The sequence below is a fragment of the Lissotriton vulgaris genome, chromosome 2_1 (assembly GCF_964263255.1).
Source record: "Lissotriton vulgaris chromosome 2_1, aLisVul1.2, whole genome shotgun sequence".
Lineage (NCBI taxonomy): Eukaryota > Metazoa > Chordata > Amphibia > Caudata > Salamandridae > Lissotriton > Lissotriton vulgaris.
In genome coordinates this window covers 1,985,336,289-1,985,354,038 of record NC_141687.1, presented here as the reverse complement: position 1 = coordinate 1,985,354,038, position 17,750 = coordinate 1,985,336,289, and the positions used below count along the sequence as shown (strand labels likewise).

Sequence of the window (17,750 nt, the reverse complement as noted above, 5' to 3'; positions counted from 1 at the left end):
TAGGAGTGGGTAAAGCACTCCTCCACTGCCCTGCTCACAGAGCAACCCCACCCACCCACCTGCAAAGCAGCACAAAACAAAGAAAATTATAAAAACTGAAAGTTATTATCATTTTATGTTATTGCTTCTCACACTGCTTGAAAGCAGTGGGGAGACACTCCTCTGCCATAGTGGAGGAGCCGCCACTGGCTGTGTTTAGCAGTAACTCACGACTTTATAGCACCTTCGGTGGGGCTCCTTGTGCTCCAGTGTCAGACAGCAATGAAAATGTCAAGATAACTTGTGATTAATGTTCCTGCTAGAGAGAGAGATCTGAGTTTTGTCTAGTGGCAGTTTTGACTCCTCATAAATTTGCACAGAGGGTTAATATGCGTGCTGCAAAAAACTGTCCCTTAATGTTTTGTGGATAGCTGAGTGCATTGGTAAAGCCGGCCTTACCTGCCCTTTAAAACTAACTAAATGCATGTGAGAGAGTGGCTATGGAGAGATGAAGGGCACTGTTGCAGGGGGGCAGTGAGGAAGTCCGAGGAGGAGGTCATGGGGTGCCTGAAAAGATTGTCGCACCAGGCACTTCCAGCGCAAGTGTGTTATGTGTGTTCAGAATTGGGCAAGTTACTTTCCTCAGAAGGAAAAAGAATACACAGATTTGGATCTGGTATTCGCGGGCCCGTGTGTTATTCCTCCTTCCAGGGGAAATAACTTGTAATCTTATCTCCGGGTTTGGGTGCAGGGATACCGCTTGCCATTGGAGGTTCTGGCTCTCTGGTACCCCTGCATCTAAATCAGTGGGGTAAAAATGAGGGCTTCGGTTGTACATTGCTCAGTCACCACTCACCAGCGCTCCACGTTCCCGGGAGGTGTTCCAGTTGGCCACTTCCTGTGACCTTGAGAGAATGTCCTCCGTGTACACTCTTTCCCCTGGATGGTTTAACCTGAATTCCTGCGAGTCACGTGAAAACGACCCGACGAGGGGGGCAATATAACCACTCCTCCTCGATAAACACTGGGTTTTATACGCTTCCTCTTCTCGATTCCCTCCAGGACCTTTCGGCAGGAGAGAGCGGACTATAACCCTCACCATCATAGAGTGTGATTGCTCTGAGATTTTGAAAGGGATGCAAATCTAAACAGCCGCGTCCGCAGTGCGTGCCCCGCTTGGCTGTGGTTTTGGGAAAGGATATGAATGTGACGGAGAGCGGATGTGTGGAGTAAGCCTCCTGCTTCAGGCAGTGAAAGTTTGTTTCGGAAGCAGAGGTGCCTGTAAACGACTCTGACACCGGGTTTGGGAAGTACCACAGTTCCTGTTCTTAATAACGCACACCAAGAGTTACAGGTCACACGCGCACTCATGCCACGTGCTCCAGGCGGATAGACAGCACATACATTCACGTCATAATATGACATATTTAATATATCTATTTCAGTATGTGGAATATTTGTGAAGTTAATAAGGGTGATTTTAACTCCATCTCTACACGGCATTTGTGTTTTCTTACTATTTTCTCACGTGCGCGCATGCGCAGATTTCTAATCAGTTACCCAGGTAACATAAACCTGCTACTTCCTCCTAGCTGGATATTCTAAAGTTTCTTTGTTTGCTTTCGTCTATCTCTAGCTCATTCAGGCCCTATAATCTGGTGACGCAAGACTATAGAGATAAAGTGTTATGGACACAAACTGAGCTATTGTGAGTGCACCCTGAGAGTCACCTGGTTGAATTTGGTATTTTGGAAGCATTGGCAATGCTAACGGGCACACCGTAGCTTCCCATTGCAGACATTCCTCGGGAGCCTGTGGAAAACACTCTCTTTAACAAGAAACGAGAAATACCTGTTTGCCACACATCTGCAGCAAGGTATTCCTTTTACGCACATTCTACAAATAACTTGCGAAATAGGCCACATGGCAACAGCAGAGGAGAAAATCAGGTTTTACCACACAGCTCAATGGTGTGCGTGTGCTAGGCACATGTTGTAAATGTCTTGAGGCTTTTACAGCCTGCCCTTTCGCTTTGCCAAAGGTTGTCAAGCTCCATAAACAAAGACTGAATTCCTCTTGTGTGAGGTCAAAGAATCTCGGTGGCCTGCTCTCGTGCACGTGGCGTCAGAGGGGGCGTGTTTTGCCACACTGCTTCACACCAAGCAGGGTTCACCTTCCTGTGAGCCAGTCATGTCGTCATTAGAATCCAGAGCCTGGTGCGGGCATCGAGACACTCGTGAAGCAACTGACGTCAGAAGTGTCTCTCCTCGGCCACGTTCTTGCATAAGCTATAAACTGATGGACCGCGATTTACTGAGACCTTTCACCTGTGGCTTGCTGACTAATGCCATCGCTAAATAATGACTCTTCTATTCAACCCACATCTGGCAACATCAGACTCTCACCCACTCCCAAAATTGTTCTCGCCTCCTTTCTTTTCCACTGCTTGCTCCATGCTTCGGCCTCAGGTGATTGAGGGCGATCCCACCCAAGACCTGAAGCCTGTATTTTTTTTTTTTGCAATTTTATATAGCGCAAACTTGACCCGAAGGTATCAGAGCAATTTACATGAGCACCAGTTGCATTATAGACGGACACATTTTTTTTTTTGTCACAGGGAGATTAATTGATTTGCCTGGAATCGCAGGATGCTGGAGCCTCCACCAGACTCGAACCTGGTTCCCAGCTTCAAAGTCGGTCTCTCTAGCCGTTCCCCAGCTGGGATGGTAAGGTTGAATGCTGGCCACAACGCAATTACATTTTCTTCCCACAAATCACACCCTGCAGTGTAGCATGCTACCCTTCCACGAATAATCTTTGGTGCCTCAGCAGGGGTATAAAGTGCTATATAAAAGCAGTGGCAATACAATACGACTGGAGAGGTGGGGCACAGCGGCCAAAGCGGCTGATGGTTTGAGGGATCGCGACGGCAGCTCAGCATCATGTGATTCTCTGAAATAGCTCGCCTAATCTTCCAGATGGACCCCCAGCACCCGGATACCCTTAGGGGTGATAAGTTCGTCCTTTACAAATGTGGAGTTATTGTTCTCTTTTCTTGCACTACATTCATGTCGCGTACTTGAATATAACCTGCCTTTTGGCTTCTGCTCTGAAGGTTGAGACCACTAAAAGCACCGTGACATTCATGAATCAATTGCACTTGCAGGCATTAGACGGACATATTGGGCCATAAGAGACAAGACGGAGTTTAGTGCCTGATGTGAAAATATGTCTGCGGGTCTAACGTGCTTCTGGGAAACAAACTTCCGTCCAGCATTTAAGATCAACTAATATTATAAAGTTTAATCGCAGGTATGGGATTGTGGTGCACGGCTACCAGGCAAGTGACCGAAGATCACACAATTTGTGTTAAGTGGGCGAAAGATGAATAGCACAAAAAATAGGAATGCTCCAAATTGGCCTAATTTATCGTATTAAATGAAATTTGGAAGCTCAGAAACCATATGTGCACACTCTTTCATGTAATCAGCAAACACTACACCATGCACCAGTCATCAGTAGCCAGACAGAGCCACAAACAATAGATGTCAATTAGGAGTAGCCAGTGATACCAACGGATACCCCTGGCTAGTCTTAATATTCATTCATTCACTTCTCCATGAGAAAAGAAACATTGTGACTCATTCCACTGGCTGCTGTAGTTGCCTTCAGGTGGGCCGTCATTTGAAGAGAGTCTCATCGGGGAGACATCAATGTTGAAATCTTCTATTTGTCCTTTAGTTCATCTTTGGTCATTGCCATAGTGCCAGATATTCCAAAACACCCTGTGGCCAATCCTTTCCTCAAGAAGCCTTGCTTGACCTAGGGGTTCTGTCAAACTTTTTCAAAACCTTTGTCAAATCCCCAATTTTACATATGTGGCTAAAATTCTCGAGAAGGAGGTCAATAGTTCCAGGCCTTTGTAAAATCCATCCAAATCTAAACGCGGTTTGTATCCTGGAAGACGTACCCGGCAGGCCTCATTGGTAATTCTTAAAGACATTAGAAAGGAGCAACGCACTCATAATGCTTGGGTCCGGCCTTTTTAACTCAATCTTGTTGTCTCGCGTCAATAGCATCAGCATAAAAAGTCTGCTCTTGCGTGTTGCCAGCCCTTTCTGAAGTCATGCTGTCTATAATTAGCACTGCCCTTATTCTGTCTCCACCATCAGTCTTTGAGCTGCCTCCCTGGATTCTGCCCTTTCTGCACTTGTGGTGACATCAGCAGCCGCCTCTGGCCAGTCACCCATTCTCATAGTTTGTATTCCTGTAACTATGCAGAAGGCATGCAGAGCATGCAGCAGCTCTGGTGTATTGAACACATGTCTACAGGCGAATGTTCTGGCTTTCTTCAAGACAACAACCACTGTTAATACCCTCTTACATATGAATCGAAAGAAGACTACCGTGATCTGCAAACGATGGAAGCAGGCTTTCTGTGCCCGACGATGATCCAACTCTTACGTTCAGTTATTAATCTATGAGTAACTATAGACAGTTTTTTTGTAGTAGTCATTAATTCTGCAGTTGTTGGATTTAAACTACTCTGTAGAACCTTCTTATACTTATCATATCCCTGTGGCATCACCATTTCCAGTTGACCTGTGACAGTTGACCCTAGCTGGGTACCAGGCCCCTTTCGCAAGGAAATCACGTAATACTGATAGCTCCCAAATACAATTGAAAAGAGGCCCCAGAAAGGGCTGTTCACTGTCCCCTGTACTATTCACCTGGAGTACTGAACTGTCTAAAGCCCACTTTAGGGAAGACGAAGATTTGACAGGTCTGTGCTTCTGGAAAAAGGAACACAAGCTCATGCAGTTTGATGATACATTTTTTTTAAGCTTGACAAAACTCGAGACCGCCATATCTGGCTACAGATCCACTAAGACGCCTTTCAACAAGTATCAGGATTTAAGATCTAAGTGAACAAATTGGAAATACTAATTCTGACCGTCCCACGAGAGGAGGTTGCCACCCTCCAAGAATATGTGCTTTTTAGGTGGGCAATTAACAATATTACAAATCTGGAAGCTAAATTACTGCCAAACATATCAGATATGTATAAGATCAATTTCCTACCCCTACTAGCTGCAATATGAGGAGATTTATGAAGGTGGCGAGATCTTCCGGTGTCTTGGTCTTGGCCACAATAATGCAATTAAAAAGAATGTTTTACAGAGTCTCCTACATATGTCTCAAGCCCTACCCATAATTCTATCAGCATATTTGTTTCACAGCTTAAAACGTTGTTCTTGAAATATATTTGAAAATTGGGAAGGCCACGGGTAGCTTGTAAGCTCTAATGTAGACCGAGAGATCAAAACTGCATGTACCAGAAGGCAAAGAAAGTAAACAGAAGTTGTTAGATAACTCACAGCTAACACAATCCTCTAAGATAGAAACCTAAACAAAGGCCCTTTTAACCTCACTGGCCCAGGATAGTTGCATAATTATATTAAAGCCATAAAATGCCTATACTGAATTATTTTTTATTACCTATTCATACATGTTAGTTGACTACAATGTAAGTCTGTATGGTTTGCCATGGAAAAAGTAAACAGATTCAGAGCAGGAGCACATCCTTACACCTGTGACGCAGCTAGCATGAGCGGCGTACTGACTAACCTTCAACATGTGGATGGGGAAGCAGTTCAACTGCCCAACCACCAACCGAAGAGCACGTCTGGCCTCCGAGAGAAGGATGGGAGATACAGGTCTCCCAGCTTCAGTCGTATTCCCAAAGCCAGGAGCAGCCTTTTCAGGTTCCATAGCAAAATGGCTGCAGAGGAGGGACACTGATTGCCTTCCACCATTGGAAGAGGAAAGTCAGAATGACACTGGGAAAGGCCTGGTTGCCTCTGAAAGGCTTGTACATAAGGGGCAGTGCCAGGGACAGTTATGTGAAAGTGCCAGACCCCCGGTAGTCTATCAGATGTACACGCCTCTGCCAGAGGGGCGTGGCTACCGCTGGTGCAGTGGCACCATGACCTATAGCCCTGTGGCCATTGCTGTATTATTTTACTACCCGAACACAGGGGTGTGGCAAAGCCCCTGCGGAGTTGGGGGCCCTAGGCATACCCATATTGTATTGGAGGGGGCCCCCTCAGCCTCTACCGATTTGAGTGTGAGGGGCCCCTTCAGTAGGGAGGGGGCTCATCTCATGCCGGACAGTTGTCAGTGACCATTCCTTGCTTGCACCAGAGCCCATGGCATCGTTGCTAGGCTACTGCTCTCAATCAAGGGGTTGACTCTGGCCACGTGGGATTGACTCTACCCCAACCCTGACAGCTTTTCAGAGACGTCAGCCAGGGCAGGGCGTATTAGCCAGATCCCAGGCCACCTGAGTCTTCTCCGGAAGCTGGCGTGTGTGTGCATGTGTCAGAGTGCGGGGTGGCCGTGGAGTCAGTGGGCGGGGCCGGCCTCGGGAGTCGCAGGCCTGTGTTGGCCCGCTGGCTGCTGCAGCGAGAGTGACAGGCTCCGGCCTTTGTTTTTCTGCTGGCGCGATCCTTGGAGACACAATATCGGATTGAAAGAGCAGCGCGCGCGTCCCTTGGAATTCAATGCCTCCTCAGACAGCTGAGGGCGGGCGCGTGACTCGGAGCGAGGGAACAGCTGTGTCCAGAAAAATCCAGCCCGGAAAATCAAACAACGTAGTTTGCGGGGGGAGGGATAATTACCTGGATCATCTGAGGGTTTAGGGACAGTTTTAATGTTAATGAGATTACCTCGGGAACATAATGCAATTATTGCACCCGTTCCTTGCTCAGCTCATGTTACATCCTACAGGCGGCTCTTTCTTCCCAGGTGTTGTGGTCAGGGCATAGCATATTTTATGAATATATGTCCTTGGTTTCGATTGTCGCAATCCCTGGATTAGAAGGATAGTGTTTTTCCCCCCAAGTTTATATCCCTGAAGTGCCCCGAAGCCTTCCGTTGAGTCTATGGAAAGCACACATACAAGTCGCAAATCTATTTATTTTATCCCATTTTCTGTTTTTATTCCCCCTTTCTTGTTCAACCTGTTTCACATTTGCATCCATTTAATAGTTTCAGATTTTGCATGTTGCTTGCCTTTGTTTTTCTAATTCTTTTTCTTTAGCTTTGCTTTATTGCGTTTTTATAGCTGGATTAGTGTCCTGATCTGTTCCCTTACTTTTATTCTTTTCTCATTCTTTTTTTATTTCCTTCTTATCCTTACCCTCTTCCTCGTGCTTTCTTTCGTTGTTTCGCGCTCCCTTTATTTCTCCCCGTCCTTCTCTTTCTCTGTCCTTCCCTCTTTTTCTTTCTCTCTCCTGCTACTCTCAATCTCGCCTTGTAACTCCTGAGAGCTTCTGAGCGCAGCTGCCCGCGCCCCGATCCATAACTGGAAACCCGAGGAGCAGATAAAAAGATGCACAGGAGCCAGAGATATTCAGACACATGCCAAATGGTATGCCCCGTCCGGGAACGGAGCACGTGTTTCGTGCCTTGCGCCCTGGGACTGATGCTAACTTGAAATTACGCTAAGGAATCGGATGGAAATCAACTTTGAGAGACTGTGGGATTTACACGAATTTAAGACCTTGTTTGTATTTTTAAGCCAACAAAATATCATGTTTGACCGCTTGTTTTAGCTTTGTTAAACATCTTTGAAAAGCGGCAAATATTTGCTTGAAAGCACCCGAGAGACAATCAGTTTGATAGCATACAATGATTATCATGTGCATAAAAAGCTAATAACATACTTTAATTAGTAATATTCTGACGAATGAAATGAATAAATATGCTTTTCATAATAGAAAAACATTATTCCATAACACATATTCTTAGATATTCTTCTAGTTCTTACACTGCCCCGACCTTGTTGCTTCTTGGCGCTCAAACAATATGTGAGTATATTATTCGCCACAATTGTATTTATTAATGTCGGGCGGATAAAAGGTTGAGCCAGCCTTGGCAGGGTGCAAATCTGCGATTTTCGTGCTGTTCCTCAATTCTGCAGGGGGTGCATTAACGCTCTGGGCTGCCTAACTGGTATGTATGGAATGCTCGAGGCACAATTGTAGGGTCTGCGTCGACCTCAGAGTCACTCCGTGTAGTCCCGACAGGGTCTGTCAATATTGGGCTTTTCACGCTGATCATCCGAGCACCTGGATCTAATGGTAGTGACGTGCTTCTGGAATAAGGTGTGGCGGTGTCTTGAAGAAATATCACAATACTTGGCTGAAAGATTGAGGTTCAACTCGAAAAGGTGTGGTGACACAGAGAAATGTTTTTCTTCTTTACATCAAAGGTGAACACTTCCACTACACACGCAGACCAACACCTGGAAAGCACAGGTGCTCACACACCTGCTTGCACCTGTCTAGCTCGTTTTCTGCCATAGAAGTAATTTCCTCAGCCCCTCTGTCTTTCTACCTTAGACAACCCCGGCCACCTAGGAACGCCTCATGTGAAATTCTACAATGGGCCTTTGGCACCTTTATAGTAGCAATTATAAAGCTATGCCGTCACCTCTGCCCTCATCGCTGCCTGTTGGGATTCAAATGTCCCCTGCGTGGTAAACGGGCGTGTATCCCTACCATGAGTGCATGTGAAACTGTTGTCCTGACTTTTTGTTTCACCCTGAAAACGTGATCTAGACTCTAGAGTGTGTGTGGAAGACTAGGCCTGACTCTACTAATGCGAGTCCCATAAACCTCTCTGTGACCTGAGATTTTAAGTAATAATGCAAAAATAAAAATTCATTCATTCATTCACTGCTGTTCGGAAGATGGTAGGGATGGAACAGCAGTTTCTGTTTTTCAGGTTGTGAAAGTTTCTAGGCAGGGCCTGCCCTGTTGTCTGTCTCTGATTTCTGATTGTAACTTAGATTACAATCCTGTAATTACTAATTAAATTGCGTAGTATTTCGTTTTTATTGTGAGATTAAATTACTTTCTTTTAGAAAAAGATGAGTTGTTAGCTAGGCAATATGTTATTGTGCACCAAACAAACCCTCATAGTGGCCATTGGACTACTGTCCATGCCTGAAGACCATCACATATGGCCGTGGTGGCAGTGAACTGGGATTTGTGAATCAGAAATATGACCAGACCAGACCGGAGCTTTTTCTCTATGTCATGGAGAGGTGAGCTACTGACTCCTCTTGTGCAAAGTTCCACTATTATGTGGCATTTCTGGTGTTGTTGAGTGCCGGTGTGTGCACTGAGTGCGTAGCACATCTATCGGAGTAAGGCTCTATGTGTTGTGAGAGTCTGAATATTAGGGCCAGTGGGATCCATTCTGAATGCCTCTGGTTTAGCATTGCCCAAGAATTTAGATCTGCATAACTTCCTCCAGACAGTGGAAGTGTATTGCATGCATTCCTGTGGCTGATGGACGGAGATACAGACCCCGAAGTGCAACCTTTAGAAATTCATTAGAAATTTTGTTAGCAAATGACTGCTGCTTAGATCCATCAAAGCACTGCAACCTTGAACCTTGCAGGCAACCTTGCACCAGGCCAAGACGCAAACCAAAATACAAGCCACCATTTATGCCCTCTGCAAACTCCATGGCAAATTATATAGCCCTACCACGAAACCCATCAGGAGAGTCACAAAATCACAACTCCTTGCGGTTGCTGGGTATGCATCACAGGCATTCCCAGGTAAGATGGAAAAGGTGATGGAAAACGCTCAGTGCCAGTGTTACAAAAGGTTTTTTAGGCTCCTCAAGTGCACAAGAAATGCCCTGATTTGGCTTGAGTTTGGCCTTGTACAACAAAAATACGAATGCAAGAGCACCCTGGTTAAATTTTGGTGCAAGACGACAAAAGCTCAGAAAGGATCCCTTAACACCTTCAGGGCGGGGCGAATTTTCGCGCTGTGCTGAAGGTTCTAAGAAACGGGCATGGCCGTGACGGAACGGTTCCGTCATAAGCACAGCCCAACCGGCGCTCGTGATAGAACCGTTCCGTCACAAGCATCGAAGGGGTTAAGGAGGCATTAAGAGCAATTTTTGATGAGTTGTCGAACCCATGGCAGAAATACTGCCTGGAGACAGTGGCAGAGTTGAACCTATCTACAGCATCCTGGTGACAAGAAGGTCTAAACTACCTTGCAATATAGAGGGTGCTAAAAAAGCACACCGACCAGATATCAAGGAATGAAAATCTAGCAAGACTGAAGGTAGACAGAGGTCTGACCGGCCTAACTAAAGCATACGAGTCGTATAAAATCCAGCCATACACGAACAGTACTCTAGGAAGGAAGTGTTTGAAGGAAATTCAATGGGCGCGTCTAGTCCCCCTACCAATAAAATAACTGGATCCGGCTTGGAAAACATTGAACAATATAGTCAGTTGCAGGCTGTGTAATTATAGGGAGGAATCATTGGTACATCTACTATGCTGCTGCCCTGCATTACTACAGCATTGACATATTCTGTTAAAACCAATCTTCCTGAGACATGGGACCAGAAGATGCGCAGACGCAGTGGCACTGCTTCAGTCAAGTATGGAGTCTTCAGATCTGGCGAAATTTGGCAAATATATGAACGTGACACAAATAGCCCTAATCAGAAACAACACAGAGGAAAAACGTGGGCGGCAACTGTGCCCCGTAATGAACTAAAAATTAATTTTAAACGAAAACCCAGGGAATACGGGCCTTTGCTAATATTTAATATTTAATGTAAAAAAAAAAATTTTTTAAACAACAAACATTGAATATAAGAACAAAGCCACATTTTAGATATGGTCTGGTACTACTGACCAAACAATAGTCTTACATTTTTATACATGTTTAGACAAATGTTTTATAATGTCGTGATATACGTATTTTATTGTAATTCTGGATAATGCACTGCAATTTTGCAAAGATTTTAAGTAATAATGCAAAAATAAAAATTCATTCATTCATTCACTGCTGTTCGGAAGATGGTAGGGATGGAACAGCAGTTTCTGTTTTTCAGGTTGTGAAAGTTTCTAGGCAGGGCCTGCCCTGTTGTCTGTCTCTGATTTCTGCTTCAGGGAGGCTGTCCCCTGACAGCCAGGTGCAGAGATCTCATACTCCATTGTGGGGCTACTGTTTGGGCGCAGGAAGCATGAGTTGCTCGGAGCCAGCTCTATTGCTACTGTAGTGAGAGTCATCACCTTGAACAAAGGCTGTGTCTTAGGAACATTGAGAATATGACATATCACAGAGAACCACCATAACCAGTGCTGAAGCCTTGGACCTTGGCTCAACCACTGCTGCATGTGAAATGTGCTTAAAGGTGGGATCAAAGCAACCCAACTTTGTTCCAGCTCTACATGTTTTACACCATGGAAGTAAGTGCTCTGCAGAGTACTGGAAGGACTACTGCGCGACCAAGGCTGGAGTCGGCATGTAAGTAAGTCTCCTGGAGATGAGGGCCAATCACCTGCCGTCTGTGCCTTCTCCTATAGGAGCTAAAGGCCTGCCTAGTGCTTAAACACTTGCCTGCCTGCTGAGAGAGAGGAAGAGAGTTCCTGGTCCTATAAGAAGAGCGACTGTCGAGGACAAGAAGCACAGCATTTTTCTTCTGTGAGGGACACCTAGAGAAAGCTGACTGCTCTAAAGAGACCGGAGTGTGTGTGGGCGCTTGGTCTCTCGAAGTGGTTCACATGTGAACTGCATCAAGTACAAGCATCACTTTGCCATCAGGCAGCCTCCGGTGGGTCCAAGAACTGTTCTGCTGCTGCCAATGCCAGAGAAGGGGAGTTGTGCCACTGCTGACGCCGAAGCTTGATTGATCTGGAGTCTGCAATGGTTGAAGTCAATTTACTGAAGACAAATTGGCCTGGAGGCCACAACTCTCATGCCTGGGCACCCATCTGCACTCAACACGGATGGCCACAATGTCCAAAGACATTGTGTGCTGCGCAGGGCATATTGCACTGACCCAGTTCAGCGGTTCCTGTTGCAAATGGAGGTTAGGCTGAAGCTTCTCCCCTCCTCAGCTACCTTCCTTTAAGAAGTGAGAAACTGCTGCTACAAAGATGGGGATTTCTAATCTGTACCAACCATGGAGCAGGTAAAGCCAGTCTTAGCATGTGGATAGAAACATGCACTAAAACCAGGCAGAGGAATCTTGGGCAAGGACGTTTTGCCAAAGTGAATTCCTGGCGTGAGAACTGTTGAACTGAGCTGCACATCTAACTAGTGGGGTAAGTAGTAGTGATCTGCAACTATGCCTAAGGCCTGTGCCTGCATCATTTTGGGGACAGTAGACCATGGGGTTCTAGAACCGGTTACTGACAATGGGTGTAGGACCTTCTTAAAGATTGTAATTTAGAGTAAAATCCTGTAATTACTAATTAAATTGCGTAGTATTTCGTTTTTATTGTGAGATTAAATCACTTTCTTTTACAAAAAGATGAGTTGTTAGCTAGGCAATATGTTATTGTGCCTGTTGGTTGAGTGAATTCTGAGCTCTTTTCCCCCACACTACCTCCCTGAGAAGCCTGTAACTGCTCGGTCTTGCTACCTTGAGAGTTAAGTGCAAAAAGGGTTGTTCTTGGCCCAGTTTGCAGAGCCATAGCAGGATGGACCCTAGGACATCAGTGGAAAATGATCTCAACCACCATGGTTGAGGCTCTGAAGCCCCTGTCTGCCCTCTGTCTCCATCCCCTGAACCGGCACCACCAAAACATCTCCTCCTGAAGTCTGTAGGCTATTGTAACTACTGCAATATCAAGTCATGGAGCTCAGCAGATTATTACAGAGCCTGCCTCTGGATTACTGTCCACTGCACGTGTGCACCATTTAAAACCACCTGACAAAAGCAGGATCTAGTCAGTGGCGGCGGTTACAGGTAAGAACAGTGGGGTGGGTGGGCAGGGCGGACACGGGGGGAGTTGACAGACGCGGGTTAATTAAACATTTTTTAAAAATAAATAAAGCTACCTACCTTGCACTCACCGCCCTGCCCCCAGCCCTGCCCCACCGCTCTTACCTGTGTTGGCTGCCACTGGACCTAGTGTTTTTAGACCACATAATTTGCAAGAAGGTAGAGTAAGCAGAGAGCTAAACACAATATGTTTTCTTTATCTGCTAATGTTTTTGCCTTTATATGACACCCTAGTGAACCCAAGTTCTCCAAGACGGAACATGGGCTCTTTACAGTAACATGTGAACAGTGTGGTGATGGGTTCATACCAGAGTTCACAGAAAACTCCTTCAAACGTGGAATTGCTTGTGCATTCGTTTGATCTGTTCATAAAAGTGAGCCGCGCCTTATTAAGGAAGCTGCGATAGACTATTGGAACCTCGCCCGTTCTAGGCCAACATTGAACGGTTCGAGGGTACTTTCACCAGAAACCCGGGAGGTGGAAAGGCCTCGGAAACCACCGAAACACCAGTGCTTCCCTAGCAACGGCTTGGCCAATTGCGAGCCTTAGATGTACAGCCGGCAGAGAATGTGGAAGTCTGCTAGGTATCAGGGAGAGACTGCCTACTAGGACACCCAGGTGAAGGACTCACATCTTTCATCGCTGTGTACCTGCCTTTGTAGTGATGTTGGCTGCAGTCAGAGGTGGCTGATCTCCCTGGGATGGGCGACGGGTGACAGGCATAGACAGCGAGACGCTTACAGCTATTATAATGAGGTAATGATGCCGCAGAGAGGATTAACGAAGCTACATATTTGTTGTAGGAGATTAGCAGCACCTGCAAAGCTGATTAGAATTATATTTACAGAAATATAGGCTTACATCGCACTTCTCAAATCTCTACGTCACTGACAGATCAAAGGAGAGGTGGCATGGGGTGTGCGAGGCACTTTTCAAGGCATGTGTGATTTTCTACATATTTAGTGAATCAGATTTTCTTTAAACTACATTTCTTTGGGAAAGAACCAGCCCAGTAACAGAATTGTGAACCATAAATCTGCTAATCCCTCTTTGTCACTTGCCAAATTTGGGTGATCCCCTATTAATCACTTCATCTCTTTGTGCCTTAGATCCTTTGTGTAAAAACAACAATTGATGGACAGAATGCAGAACAATGTCATACATTCACCCCAGTACAGAGATCTGGGCCTAAATCCATCGTTTTTTTGCACTCCACACCACCCCAGTTCAGACATGGCCATATGCAGATCAGGCTGGACTGCTCCCATGAGGCACAGGGTCAAGGCTGATTTGCACATGGCCATGTCTGAACTGGGGTGGTGTGGGGTACAAAAAAACGATGGATTTAGGCCCAGATCCTTGTACTGGGGTGAATGTATGACATTGTTCTGCATTCTGTCCATCAACTGTGGTTTTTGCATTAGATCCTTTGTGTGGCAAAATTGATAGTGTTTAGAAATAAGTTACCCTTCCCTACTGAATGCTACATGAATACTGAATATGTATTTGTGCCTTGTCCGCTGTGAGCCAACCCAGCAGTGACTTGGTTATTGCACTACTGAGGTGATCTCCTGCCTCCCGGTGATAGCACTCACCACTGAGGGTAGACGGTGCATTCCGTTGTGCTTATACATAGACAGAACTACATATTATTTTAATAATGAATACATTGGTTAAGGCCTGTAACGTCAGTAAGGCCAGACCAGACTGGGTTATACTTGAAATATGGAGTGGTTAAATGTAAACAAGCTTCACTCAGCATTAATAAAAAAAAAACATATATATATATATACTCCTCCCCCATGTGTGATGATCCTGGCTTGGGGTAGTGGATGGGACATTGTTTCACCCCTTCACTAAATCCTTCTGTGCTGCATGAGTGAGGGGCAGCACAGTATACAGCTTTTAAAACAGCTCAGCTTCTTTCAGTAGAGTAAATAAAGAACTCATTTTAAAGCTCAACTTCTGTTCCTGGTGTGAAGAGAGGGTCAGGGGGAAGGTGAGCCTACACCACAGTACGATTAATGTGCGGTCTCACTGGACCTTGTCTCAAAAACCAGACATGTCTTTGTTTCAGCAAAAAGTGTCAGTCGCTAGGACAGTCCTTAAAAAAATCTAGGACTGTCCAGGAAAATCCACTATGTCTAGTCACCCTATAAAATGATCAAATACTTGTTAAAGTAAGTGATCTATCCGCCGATGCTGACCCTCAGCCCCCGTAAGTAGCTCATTACAAAGACATCAACAACGCCTGTGGTAGCGATCAGACAAAGCAGCCCAGCACTTATCCCAGGTGTGTGCTTTCAGAGCTAAGGACCTTCCTGAGGGCGCATCTGTGAGAAGCACTGTTGCTTTAAGGGGCATATTAACAAGGGCTGGCGATAACATTATGCCCGCTTTAGCGTTCATTTTTGGGCAAAAAGCAGCGATAATTTTATCGCAATATCATCAAGGACACGCTAGCGCGCGTTTCCTTGAATTAGCGCCCGTTTCCAGCACGCCTACCTTCGCATCTCTAATGAAGTGCAAAGTGGGCGTTACTGGGCGTACCCCTGACGGACTACCTTGTAAAATATCGCAAAATGTATATCACGATATTTACAAGGATGCCCATGCATTTTTGCAGATGTTAGTTTTTGGCAAAAACCACGTTTTTTTTCCAAAAACGAACGCCTGCAAATATGCAGACTTAACTATACCTAACAATGGGGGTGGATTATGCTGATACGACCACAGGGTCGCATCAGCATGGTTATCGCCGTTTTCCATGGAACATTGCTGGAAAACCAGTGATGTTCCATGGAAAACACCGCTATCGCTGGAAAATGATCGCCTTTGCACTATTTGTTGTTAATATAGCGATAGCATGGTGATAATTGTCAGCCATAGCCGGCGATAAAAAAAATCTCGCTAAGAGCGGCCAGCGATAATAATAATATGCCCCTAAATGAGTAATATGCAGTCTGTGTTCATGTTTGAGTATACAGAGATTTCTATTAGAGAAGAGGCCCCTAGTACCAGAGCAGGGGAGTAACACGCCCACTGGGAGTCTAGCAGGAGCACAGGGGCATATTACCAACAACTAGCGATAATTATCGCTATGTTGGCTTAGCGGCAATATTTTTATTGCCGTGATTCTGCGATTTTTATCGCTTAGGAACCTTGCTATTATCAAGGTTTATCTCCTAAGCGATAAAAATCAGCCGAAATGCATGAATATCGCTGAAAAGTCCGCGATGTTCATGCATTACCGAGCTAATGCTCTTAGCCATGTTATCCACCTACCATTGGATAACATGGCTAAGAACTGCTCAGGGCAGGTGTTAGTTTTTGGAGATATTTGCGCTTAGAGCGAATATCTACAAAAGTTGGTAATAGGAGATAGCGATGTTAGCGGCTGTTTCCATGTCATTAGTGATAAATTTCACTGACATGCAAAGCGGGGCCCAGGATGGTCGCTATCTCCTACCAGCTGTCGCTAACTGGTGTTAGCAACAGCTAGGTAATAGGGATTTAATTTTATCTCCGCTTTCTTGGCTTTTAAAGCCAAAAAAGCGGAGATAAATCCCTTGATAATATGCCCCACAGTTCTATAACCAAGAGGCGCCTGGCTTTGGGTGTAGGTGGTTAACCAGGTGCATCAGTGACTGTGGGAGCCCAGGGGCCTGAAAGCAATGCCGTGCTGGAACTAGGAAATTGTGTCAAGGCTGGAAAAGGGGGCATCAGGGCAGGTCTTCAGTAGAGGGGGCCGCTATCCCTGAGCAGGCGACAATGCGTGTATGACCCCAAGCAGGCCGGGAGGGATAGCTGACCGCTGCAACTCTATGCCTAGGGTGAAGTACCAGAAGAATCTTGACTAACTCCACTTTAAGACCACTAGGATACTCCGACTTGTTGAAAGCATTCCTTTCAAGGGGCTTAAGCCCAGTTCGTCCTTCACGGAAAACCTGGGAAATAAAGTTACAGCTAAAATGTAAAATAACCATATGTTGGAATTAGAAGCAAGACGAATGGTCATTTCATGGCACCTCATTGTGATGACTATCAAACAACAAGGCACTGCACGGCCCTGCATTAAAACGTCTGTTTCCTACATGCAGTGGCTGTGGTTAGGCTGGGGCAGGGAGTGGGTTAATTCTGGGTGTTCGTGTCGCGAGGCGCTGTCGGTGCCCCCTGGGTGATGAAAGCTGAAGCAATGAGCAGTTAGCAGCGCTCTGGCAGCGAGGGGGTTAAGTCTGCCTGGTGCATTGTGGTGAGGGTGTGGGAGCGAGGGAGGCTGGAGCGCTCCTCCCTGAAATGCATCCACTCTGCTCTCTGCAGCCCGTACTGTACGTGTGAGTGGCCGTCTCCTCCTGCCCCTCTCCTGCCCCCTCTCTCACCCTCCGCTCTGCCCCGGCTCCTCTGCCTCCTCCCTCCTGCTCTCCCGGCTCCTTCGGCAGCGGCTGCTGCTTCCTCCTCTTCCTCCGTGGACTCTTCCATCCCGGGGCTCAAGGGTATGTCCACGCGCCTCATTCCGAGGAGGGACGGGGAAGGGGGGTTGTGCCAGCAGCATTGGAGGTGGGTGGGTGACAGGTACCCGAACTGAGCCGGGGCTCCGCGGGGAATGATGGGGTGGGGGACATAGGGCGTGTTCTCATTGGGGTACCGGCGCTTTAATGCGGGGTGGGTGCAGCAGTGAGGGGAGAGGGGCTGGGACTGGGAGCGATGGAGACTGAGTAGAAAATGTGAAATCTGTGCTGAGAATGCTAAGGAGACCCTGCGAAGATGGCAGGATGGGGGAAACAGCCTTCCGTGCTGCTGTCGGATGTACCATGTTTTATGTTGCTGTGGAAATCCGGCTCGTGGTATCTGTCTTTGCTGGTCATTGCGTTTTGAGGGCAAACATCATAGACGCGTCACCAGTGCTGAATGTATGTATGTGCATTTTAGGAAT

General features: G+C 46.2%; 1 protein-coding gene across 2 annotated transcripts in view; it reads left to right on the top strand.

Annotated features, from left to right (window-relative positions):
• MAP1A (microtubule associated protein 1A) overlaps positions 1-17,750 on the top strand; it is a 769,586-nt gene that overhangs the window by 414,781 nt on the left and 337,055 nt on the right. Inside the window, exon 1 of one of the 2 annotated variants that reach the window (XM_086958201.1) lies at positions 17,140-17,310. The exons of the other annotated variant lie outside the window; for it this stretch is intronic. The gene's annotated coding sequence lies outside the window, so the exon portion shown is untranslated. Of the gene's footprint in view, positions 1-17,139; positions 17,311-17,750 lie in introns of those variants that run through there. 2 annotated transcript variants of the gene reach the window in all.